The sequence below is a fragment of the Salmo salar genome, unplaced genomic scaffold (assembly GCF_905237065.1).
Source record: "Salmo salar unplaced genomic scaffold, Ssal_v3.1, whole genome shotgun sequence".
Taxonomy (NCBI): Eukaryota; Metazoa; Chordata; class Actinopteri; order Salmoniformes; family Salmonidae; genus Salmo; species Salmo salar.
In genome coordinates this window covers 35,001-42,500 of record NW_025548921.1, presented here as the reverse complement: position 1 = coordinate 42,500, position 7,500 = coordinate 35,001, and the positions used below count along the sequence as shown (strand labels likewise).

Below are 7,500 nucleotides of genomic sequence, written 5' to 3'. Positions count from 1 at the left end.
ATGAAAGGAAATAAAGTTTGTATTTTATCCAACTACCTGTGCTAAAAAGTGATGGGAACAGTGTTTGTAATTTCTTCTACTTTTTCAGTGACACAAAGTTCAAGCTGCTTATCTAATTGTTGAAAATGCAATGTCTGTTTATCACACTCACTTTGACTATATATGTTGTAGCAAGAGATTGTTTCTCGCTTACGGCCATACCAGCCTGGGTACGCCCGATCTCGTCTGATCTCGGAAGCTAAGCAGGGTCGGGCCTGGTTAGTACTTGGATGGGAGACCGCCTGGAAATACCAGGTGCTGTAAGCATTTTGTCCACGAGGGTGTGCTCTTGCACTATTTCATCAGCAACACTGCCTTGTAGTAAGCATTTAATGATGAATTGACTAAATGTCTGTTTTATCAGACTCACTTTGACTATATATGTTGTAGCAAGAGATTGTTTCTCGCTTACGGCCATATCAGCCTGGGTACGCCCGATCTCGTCTGATCTCGGAAGCTAAGCAGGGTCGGGCCTGGTTAGTACTTGGATGGGAGACCGCCTGGGAATACCATGTGCTGTAAGCATTTTGTCCACGAGGGTGTGCTCTTGCACTATTTCATCAGCAACACTGCCTTGTAGTAAGCATTTAATGATGAATTGACTAAATGCAGCTTCCTGCCTTTTTAATAGGATCAAATTTCCTGGATGTTTTCAATTAGCATCTGCCTTGTATTTATGAGACAAACAAGAATATTGTTGCTGAATGCAGCTTGTGTGTGCTTTGTGCTCCTTGGCCCTGTTCAAATGATGAAAGGAAATAAAGTTTGTATTTTATCCAACTACCTGTGCTAAAAAGTGATGGGAACAGTGTTTGTAATTTCTTCTACTTTTTCAGTGACACAAAGTTCAAGCTGCTTATCTAATTGTTGAAAATGCAATGTCTGTTTATCACACTCACTTTGACTATATATGTTGTAGCAAGAGATTGTTTCTCGCTTACGGCCATACCAGCCTGGGTACGCCCGATCTCGTCTGATCTCGGAAGCTAAGCAGGGTCGGGCCTGGTTAGTACTTGGATGGGAGACCGCCTGGAAATACCAGGTGCTGTAAGCATTTTGTCCACGAGGGTGTGCTCTTGCACTATTTCATCAGCAACACTGCCTTGTAGTAAGCATTTAATGATGAATTGACTAAATGTCTGTTTTATCAGACTCACTTTGACTATATATGTTGTAGCAAGAGATTGTTTCTCGCTTACGGCCATATCAGCCTGGGTACGCCCGATCTCGTCTGATCTCGGAAGCTAAGCAGGGTCGGGCCTGGTTAGTACTTGGATGGGAGACCGCCTGGGAATACCATGTGCTGTAAGCATTTTGTCCACGAGGGTGTGCTCTTGCACTATTTCATCAGCAACACTGCCTTGTAGTAAGCATTTAATGATGAATTGACTAAATGCAGCTTCCTGCCTTTTTAATAGGATCAAATTTCCTGGATGTTTTCAATTAGCATCTGCCTTGTATTTATGAGACAAACAAGAATATTGTTGCTGAATGCAGCTTGTGTGTGCTTTGTGCTCCTTGGCCCTGTTCAAATGATGAAAGGAAATAAAGTTTGTATTTTATCCAACTACCTGTGCTAAAAAGTGATGGGAACAGTGTTTGTAATTTCTTCTACTTTTTCAGTGACACAAAGTTCAAGCTGCTTATCTAATTGTTGAAAATGCAATGTCTGTTTATCACACTCACTTTGACTATATATGTTGTAGCAAGAGATTGTTTCTCGCTTACGGCCATATCAGCCTGGGTACGCCCGATCTCGTCTGATCTCGGAAGCTAAGCAGGGTCGGGCCTGGTTAGTACTTGGATGGGAGACCGCCTGGGAATACCATGTGCTGTAAGCATTTTGTCCACGAGGGTGTGCTCTTGCACTATTTCATCAGCAACACTGCCTTGTAGTAAGCATTTAATGATGAATTGACTAAATGCAGCTTCCTGCCTTTTTAATAGGATCAAATTTCCTGGATGTTTTCAATTAGCATCTGCCTTGTATTTATGAGACAAACAAGAATATTGTTGCTGAATGCAGCTTGTGTGTGCTTTGTGCTCCTTGGCCCTGTTCAAATGATGAAAGGAAATAAAGTTTGTATTTTATCCAACTACCTGTGCTAAAAAGTGATGGGAACAGTGTTTGTAATTTCTTCTACTTTTTCAGTGACACAAAGTTCAAGCTGCTTATCTAATTGGTGAAAATGCAATGTCTGTTTATCACACTCACTTTGACTATATATGTTGTAGCAAGAGATTGTTTCTCGCTTACGGCCATACCAGCCTGGGTACGCCCGATCTCGTCTGATCTCGGAAGCTAAGCAGGGTCGGGCCTGGTTAGTACTTGGATGGGAGACCGCCTGGGAATACCATGTGCTGTAAGCATTTTGTCCACGAGGGTGTGCTCTTGCACTATTTCATCAGCAACACTGCCTTGTAGTAAGCATTTAATGATGAATTGACTAAATGCAGCTTCCTGCCTTTTTAATAGGATCAAATTTCCTGGATGTTTTCAATTAGCATCTGCCTTGTATTTATGAGACAAACAAGAATATTGTTGCTGAATGCAGCTTGTGTGTGCTTTGTGCTCCTTGGCCCTGTTCAAATGATGAAAGGAAATAAAGTTTGTTTTTATCCAACTACCTGTGCTAAAAAGTGATGGGAACAGTGTTTGTAATTTCTTCTACTTTTTCAGTGACACAAAGTTCAAGCTGCTTATCTAATTGGTGAAAATGCAATGTCTGTTTATCACACTCACTTTGACTATATATGTTGTAGCAAGAGATTGTTTCTCGCTTACGGCCATATCAGCCTGGGTACGCCCGATCTCGTCTGATCTCGGAAGCTAAGCAGGGTCGGGCCTGGTTAGTACTTGGATGGGAGACCGCCTGGGAATACCATGTGCTGTAAGCATTTTGTCCACGAGGGTGTGCTCTTGCACTATTTCATCAGCAACACTGCCTTGTAGTAAGCATTTAATGATGAATTGACTAAATGCAGCTTCCTGCCTTTTTAATAGGATCAAATTTCCTGGTGTTTTCAATTAGCATCTGCCTTGTATTTATGAGACAAACAAGAATATTGTTGCTGAATGCAGCTTGTGTGTGCTTTGTGCTCCTTGGCCCTGTTCAAATGATGAAAGGAAATAAAGTTTGTATTTTATCCAACTACCTGTGCTAAAAAGTGATGGGAACAGTGTTTGTAATTTCTTCTACTTTTTCAGTGACACAAAGTTCAAGCTGCTTATCTAATTGTTGAAAATGCAATGTCTGTTTATCACACTCACTTTGACTATATATGTTGTAGCAAGAGATTGTTTCTCGCTTACGGCCATACCAGCCTGGGTACGCCCGATCTCGTCTGATCTCGGAAGCTAAGCAGGGTCGGGCCTGGTTAGTACTTGGATGGGAGACCGCCTGGAAATACCAGGTGCTGTAAGCATTTTGTCCACGAGGGTGTGCTCTTGCACTATTTCATCAGCAACACTGCCTTGTAGTAAGCATTTAATGATGAATTGACTAAATGTCTGTTTTATCAGACTCACTTTGACTATATATGTTGTAGCAAGAGATTGTTTCTCGCTTACGGCCATATCAGCCTGGGTACGCCCGATCTCGTCTGATCTCGGAAGCTAAGCAGGGTCGGGCCTGGTTAGTACTTGGATGGGAGACCGCCTGGGAATACCATGTGCTGTAAGCATTTTGTCCACGAGGGTGTGCTCTTGCACTATTTCATCAGCAACACTGCGTTGTAGTAAGCATTTAATGATGAATTGACTAAATGCAGCTTCCTGCCTTTTTAATAGGATCAAATTTCCTGGATGTTTTCAATTAGCATCTGCCTTGTATTTATGAGACAAACAAGAATATTGTTGCTGAATGCAGCTTGTGTGTGCTTTGTGCTCCTTGGCCCTGTTCAAATGATGAAAGGAAATAAAGTTTGTATTTTATCCAACTACCTGTGCTAAAAAGTGATGGGAACAGTGTTTGTAATTTCTTCTACTTTTTCAGTGACACAAAGTTCAAGCTGCTTATCTAATTGTTGAAAATGCAATGTCTGTTTATCACACTCACTTTGACTATATATGTTGTAGCAAGAGATTGTTTCTCGCTTACGGCCATACCAGCCTGGGTACGCCCGATCTCGTCTGATCTCGGAAGCTAAGCAGGGTCGGGCCTGGTTAGTACTTGGATGGGAGACCGCCTGGAAATACCAGGTGCTGTAAGCATTTTGTCCACGAGGGTGTGCTCTTGCACTATTTCATCAGCAACACTGCCTTGTAGTAAGCATTTAATGATGAATTGACTAAATGTCTGTTTTATCAGACTCACTTTGACTATATATGTTGTAGCAAGAGATTGTTTCTCGCTTACGGCCATATCAGCCTGGGTACGCCCGATCTCGTCTGATCTCGGAAGCTAAGCAGGGTCGGGCCTGGTTAGTACTTGGATGGGAGACCGCCTGGGAATACCATGTGCTGTAAGCATTTTGTCCACGAGGGTGTGCTCTTGCACTATTTCATCAGCAACACTGCGTTGTAGTAAGCATTTAATGATGAATTGACTAAATGCAGCTTCCTGCCTTTTTAATAGGATCAAATTTCCTGGATGTTTTCAATTAGCATCTGCCTTGTATTTATGAGACAAACAAGAATATTGTTGCTGAATGCAGCTTGTGTGTGCTTTGTGCTCCTTGGCCCTGTTCAAATGATGAAAGGAAATAAAGTTTGTATTTTATCCAACTACCTGTGCTAAAAAGTGATGGGAACAGTGTTTGTAATTTCTTCTACTTTTTCAGTGACACAAAGTTCAAGCTGCTTATCTAATTGGTGAAAATGCAATGTCTGTTTATCACACTCACTTTGACTATATATGTTGTAGCAAGAGATTGTTTCTCGCTCACGGCCATACCAGCCTGGGTACGCCCGATCTCGTCTGATCTCGGAAGCTAAGCAGGGTCGGGCCTGGTTAGTACTTGGATGGGAGACCGCCTGGGAATACCATGTGCTGTAAGCATTTTGTCCACGAGGGTGTGCTCTTGCACTATTTCATCAGCAACACTGCCTTGTAGTAAGCATTTAATGATGAATTGACTAAATGCAGCTTCCTGCCTTTTTAATAGGATCAAATTTCCTTGATGTTTTCAATTAGCATCTGCCTTGTATTTATGAGACAAACAAGAATATTGTTGCTGAATGCAGCTTGTGTGTGCTTTGTGCTCCTTGGCCCTGTTCAAATGATGAAAGGAAATAAAGTTTGTATTTTATCCAACTACCTGTGCTAAAAAGTGATGGGAACAGTGTTTGTAATTTCTTCTACTTTTTCAGTGACACAAAGTTCAAGCTGCTTATCTAATTGGTGAAAATGCAATGTCTGTTTATCACACTCACTTTGACTATATATGTTGTAGCAAGAGATTGTTTCTCGCTTACGGCCATATCAGCCTGGGTACGCCCGATCTCGTCTGATCTCGGAAGCTAAGCAGGGTCGGGCCTGGTTAGTACTTGGATGGGAGACCGCCTGGGAATACCAGGTGCTGTAAGCATTTTGTCCACGAGGGTGTGCTCTTGCACTATTTCATCAGCAACACTGCCTTGTAGTAAGCATTTAATGATGAATTGACTAAATGCAGCTTCCTGCCTTTTTAATAGGATCAAATTTCCTGGATGTTTTCAATTAGCATCTGCCTTGTATTTATAAGACAAACAAGAATATTGTTGCTGAATGCAGCTTGTGTGTGCTTTGTGCTCCTTGGCCCTGTTCAAATGATGAAAGGAAATAAAGTTTGTATTTTATCCAACTACCTGTGCTAAAAAGTGATGGGAACAGTGTTTGTAATTTCTTCTACTTTTTCAGTGACACAAAGTTCAAGCTGCTTATCTAATTGGTGAAAATGCAATGTCTGTTTATCACACTCACTTTGACTATATATGTTGTAGCAAGAGATTGTTTCTCGCTTACGGCCATATCAGCCTGGAGTACGCCCGATCTCGTCTGATCTCGGAAGCTAAGCAGGGTCGGGCCTGGTTAGTACTTGGATGGGAGACCGCCTGGGAATACCATGTGCTGTAAGCATTTTGTCCACGAGGGTGTGCTCTTGCACTATTTCATCAGCAACACTGCGTTGTAGTAAGCATTTAATGATGAATTGACTAAATGCAGCTTCCTGCCTTTTTAATAGGATCAAATTTCCTGGATGTTTTCAATTAGCATCTGCCTTGTATTTATGAGACAAACAAGAATATTGTTGCTGAATGCAGCTTGTGTGTGCTTTGTGCTCCTTGGCCCTGTTCAAATGATGAAAGGAAATAAAGTTTGTATTTTATCCAACTACCTGTGCTAAAAAGTGATGGGAACAGTGTTTGTAATTTCTTCTACTTTTTCAGTGACACAAAGTTCAAGCTGCTTATCTAATTGTTGAAAATGCAATGTCTGTTTATCACACTCACTTTGACTATATATGTTGTAGCAAGAGATTGTTTCTCGCTTACGGCCATACCAGCCTGGGTACGCCCGATCTCGTCTGATCTCGGAAGCTAAGCAGGGTCGGGCCTGGTTAGTACTTGGATGGGAGACCGCCTGGAAATACCAGGTGCTGTAAGCATTTTGTCCACGAGGGTGTGCTCTTGCACTATTTCATCAGCAACACTGCCTTGTAGTAAGCATTTAATGATGAATTGACTAAATGTCTGTTTTATCAGACTCACTTTGACTATATATGTTGTAGCAAGAGATTGTTTCTCGCTTACGGCCATATCAGCCTGGGTACGCCCGATCTCGTCTGATCTCGGAAGCTATGCAGGGTCGGGCCTGGTTAGTACTTGGATGGGAGACCGCCTGGGAATACCATGTGCTGTAAGCATTTTGTCCACGAGGGTGTGCTCTTGCACTATTTCATCAGCAACACTGCGTTGTAGTAAGCATTTAATGATGAATTGACTAAATGCAGCTTCCTGCCTTTTTAATAGGATCAAATTTCCTGGATGTTTTCAATTAGCATCTGCCTTGTATTTATGAGACAAACAAGAATATTGTTGCTGAATGCAGCTTGTGTGTGCTTTGTGCTCCTTGGCCCTGTTCAAATGATGAAAGGAAATAAAGTTTGTATTTTATCCAACTACCTGTGCTAAAAAGTGATGGGAACAGTGTTTGTAATTTCTTCTACTTTTTCAGTGACACAAAGTTCAAGCTGCTTATCTAATTGGTGAAAATGCAATGTCTGTTTATCACACTCACTTTGACTATATATGTTGTAGCAAGAGATTGTTTCTCGCTTACGGCCATACCAGCCTGGGTACGCCCGATCTCGTCTGATCTCGGAAGCTAAGCAGGGTCGGGCCTGGTTAGTACTTGGATGGGAGACCGCCTGGGAATACCATGTGCTGTAAGCATTTTGTCCACGAGGGTGTGCTCTTGCACTATTTCATCAGCAACACTGCCTTGTAGTAAGCATTTAATGATGAATTGACTAAATGCA

General features: G+C 42.0%; 16 non-coding genes and 1 pseudogene across 16 annotated transcripts; all 17 read left to right on the top strand.

Moving 5' to 3' along the window:
• The first annotated feature begins 187 nt into the window (after positions 1 to 187).
• Positions 188 to 306, top strand: LOC123733721 (5S ribosomal RNA). The gene has a single exon (XR_006764084.1). It is a non-coding gene; the product is annotated as a 5S ribosomal RNA (ribosomal RNA).
• A 139-nt stretch (positions 307 to 445) lies between these two features.
• LOC123733811 (5S ribosomal RNA) lies at positions 446 to 564 on the top strand. Its single transcript, XR_006764174.1, has one exon. It is a non-coding gene; the product is annotated as a 5S ribosomal RNA (ribosomal RNA).
• Positions 565 to 974: 410 nt separating this feature from the next.
• Positions 975 to 1,093, top strand: LOC123733720 (5S ribosomal RNA). The gene has a single exon (XR_006764083.1). It is a non-coding gene; the product is annotated as a 5S ribosomal RNA (ribosomal RNA).
• Positions 1,094 to 1,232: 139 nt separating this feature from the next.
• LOC123733810 (5S ribosomal RNA) lies at positions 1,233 to 1,351 on the top strand. Its single transcript, XR_006764173.1, has one exon. It is a non-coding gene; the product is annotated as a 5S ribosomal RNA (ribosomal RNA).
• A 410-nt stretch (positions 1,352 to 1,761) lies between these two features.
• LOC123733809 (5S ribosomal RNA) lies at positions 1,762 to 1,880 on the top strand. The gene has a single exon (XR_006764172.1). It is a non-coding gene; the product is annotated as a 5S ribosomal RNA (ribosomal RNA).
• A 410-nt stretch (positions 1,881 to 2,290) lies between these two features.
• On the top strand, positions 2,291 to 2,409 carry LOC123733746 (5S ribosomal RNA). The gene has a single exon (XR_006764109.1). It is a non-coding gene; the product is annotated as a 5S ribosomal RNA (ribosomal RNA).
• A 409-nt stretch (positions 2,410 to 2,818) lies between these two features.
• On the top strand, positions 2,819 to 2,937 carry LOC123733807 (5S ribosomal RNA). Its single transcript, XR_006764170.1, has one exon. It is a non-coding gene; the product is annotated as a 5S ribosomal RNA (ribosomal RNA).
• A 409-nt stretch (positions 2,938 to 3,346) lies between these two features.
• On the top strand, positions 3,347 to 3,465 carry LOC123733719 (5S ribosomal RNA). The gene has a single exon (XR_006764082.1). It is a non-coding gene; the product is annotated as a 5S ribosomal RNA (ribosomal RNA).
• Positions 3,466 to 3,604: 139 nt separating this feature from the next.
• Positions 3,605 to 3,723, top strand: LOC123733806 (5S ribosomal RNA). Its single transcript, XR_006764169.1, has one exon. It is a non-coding gene; the product is annotated as a 5S ribosomal RNA (ribosomal RNA).
• Positions 3,724 to 4,133: 410 nt separating this feature from the next.
• Positions 4,134 to 4,252, top strand: LOC123733718 (5S ribosomal RNA). The gene has a single exon (XR_006764081.1). It is a non-coding gene; the product is annotated as a 5S ribosomal RNA (ribosomal RNA).
• A 139-nt stretch (positions 4,253 to 4,391) lies between these two features.
• On the top strand, positions 4,392 to 4,510 carry LOC123733805 (5S ribosomal RNA). The gene has a single exon (XR_006764168.1). It is a non-coding gene; the product is annotated as a 5S ribosomal RNA (ribosomal RNA).
• A 410-nt stretch (positions 4,511 to 4,920) lies between these two features.
• Positions 4,921 to 5,039, top strand: LOC123733856 (5S ribosomal RNA). Its single transcript, XR_006764219.1, has one exon. It is a non-coding gene; the product is annotated as a 5S ribosomal RNA (ribosomal RNA).
• A 410-nt stretch (positions 5,040 to 5,449) lies between these two features.
• Positions 5,450 to 5,568, top strand: LOC123733904 (5S ribosomal RNA). The gene has a single exon (XR_006764247.1). It is a non-coding gene; the product is annotated as a 5S ribosomal RNA (ribosomal RNA).
• Positions 5,569 to 5,978: 410 nt separating this feature from the next.
• Positions 5,979 to 6,098, top strand: LOC123733863 (5S ribosomal RNA). The gene has a single exon (XR_006764226.1). It is a non-coding gene; the product is annotated as a 5S ribosomal RNA (ribosomal RNA).
• Positions 6,099 to 6,508: 410 nt separating this feature from the next.
• Positions 6,509 to 6,627, top strand: LOC123733717 (5S ribosomal RNA). Its single transcript, XR_006764080.1, has one exon. It is a non-coding gene; the product is annotated as a 5S ribosomal RNA (ribosomal RNA).
• A 139-nt stretch (positions 6,628 to 6,766) lies between these two features.
• On the top strand, positions 6,767 to 6,885 carry LOC123733878 (uncharacterized; annotated as a pseudogene).
• Positions 6,886 to 7,295: 410 nt separating this feature from the next.
• LOC123733745 (5S ribosomal RNA) lies at positions 7,296 to 7,414 on the top strand. Its single transcript, XR_006764108.1, has one exon. It is a non-coding gene; the product is annotated as a 5S ribosomal RNA (ribosomal RNA).
• Positions 7,415 to 7,500: the final 86 nt, after the last annotated feature.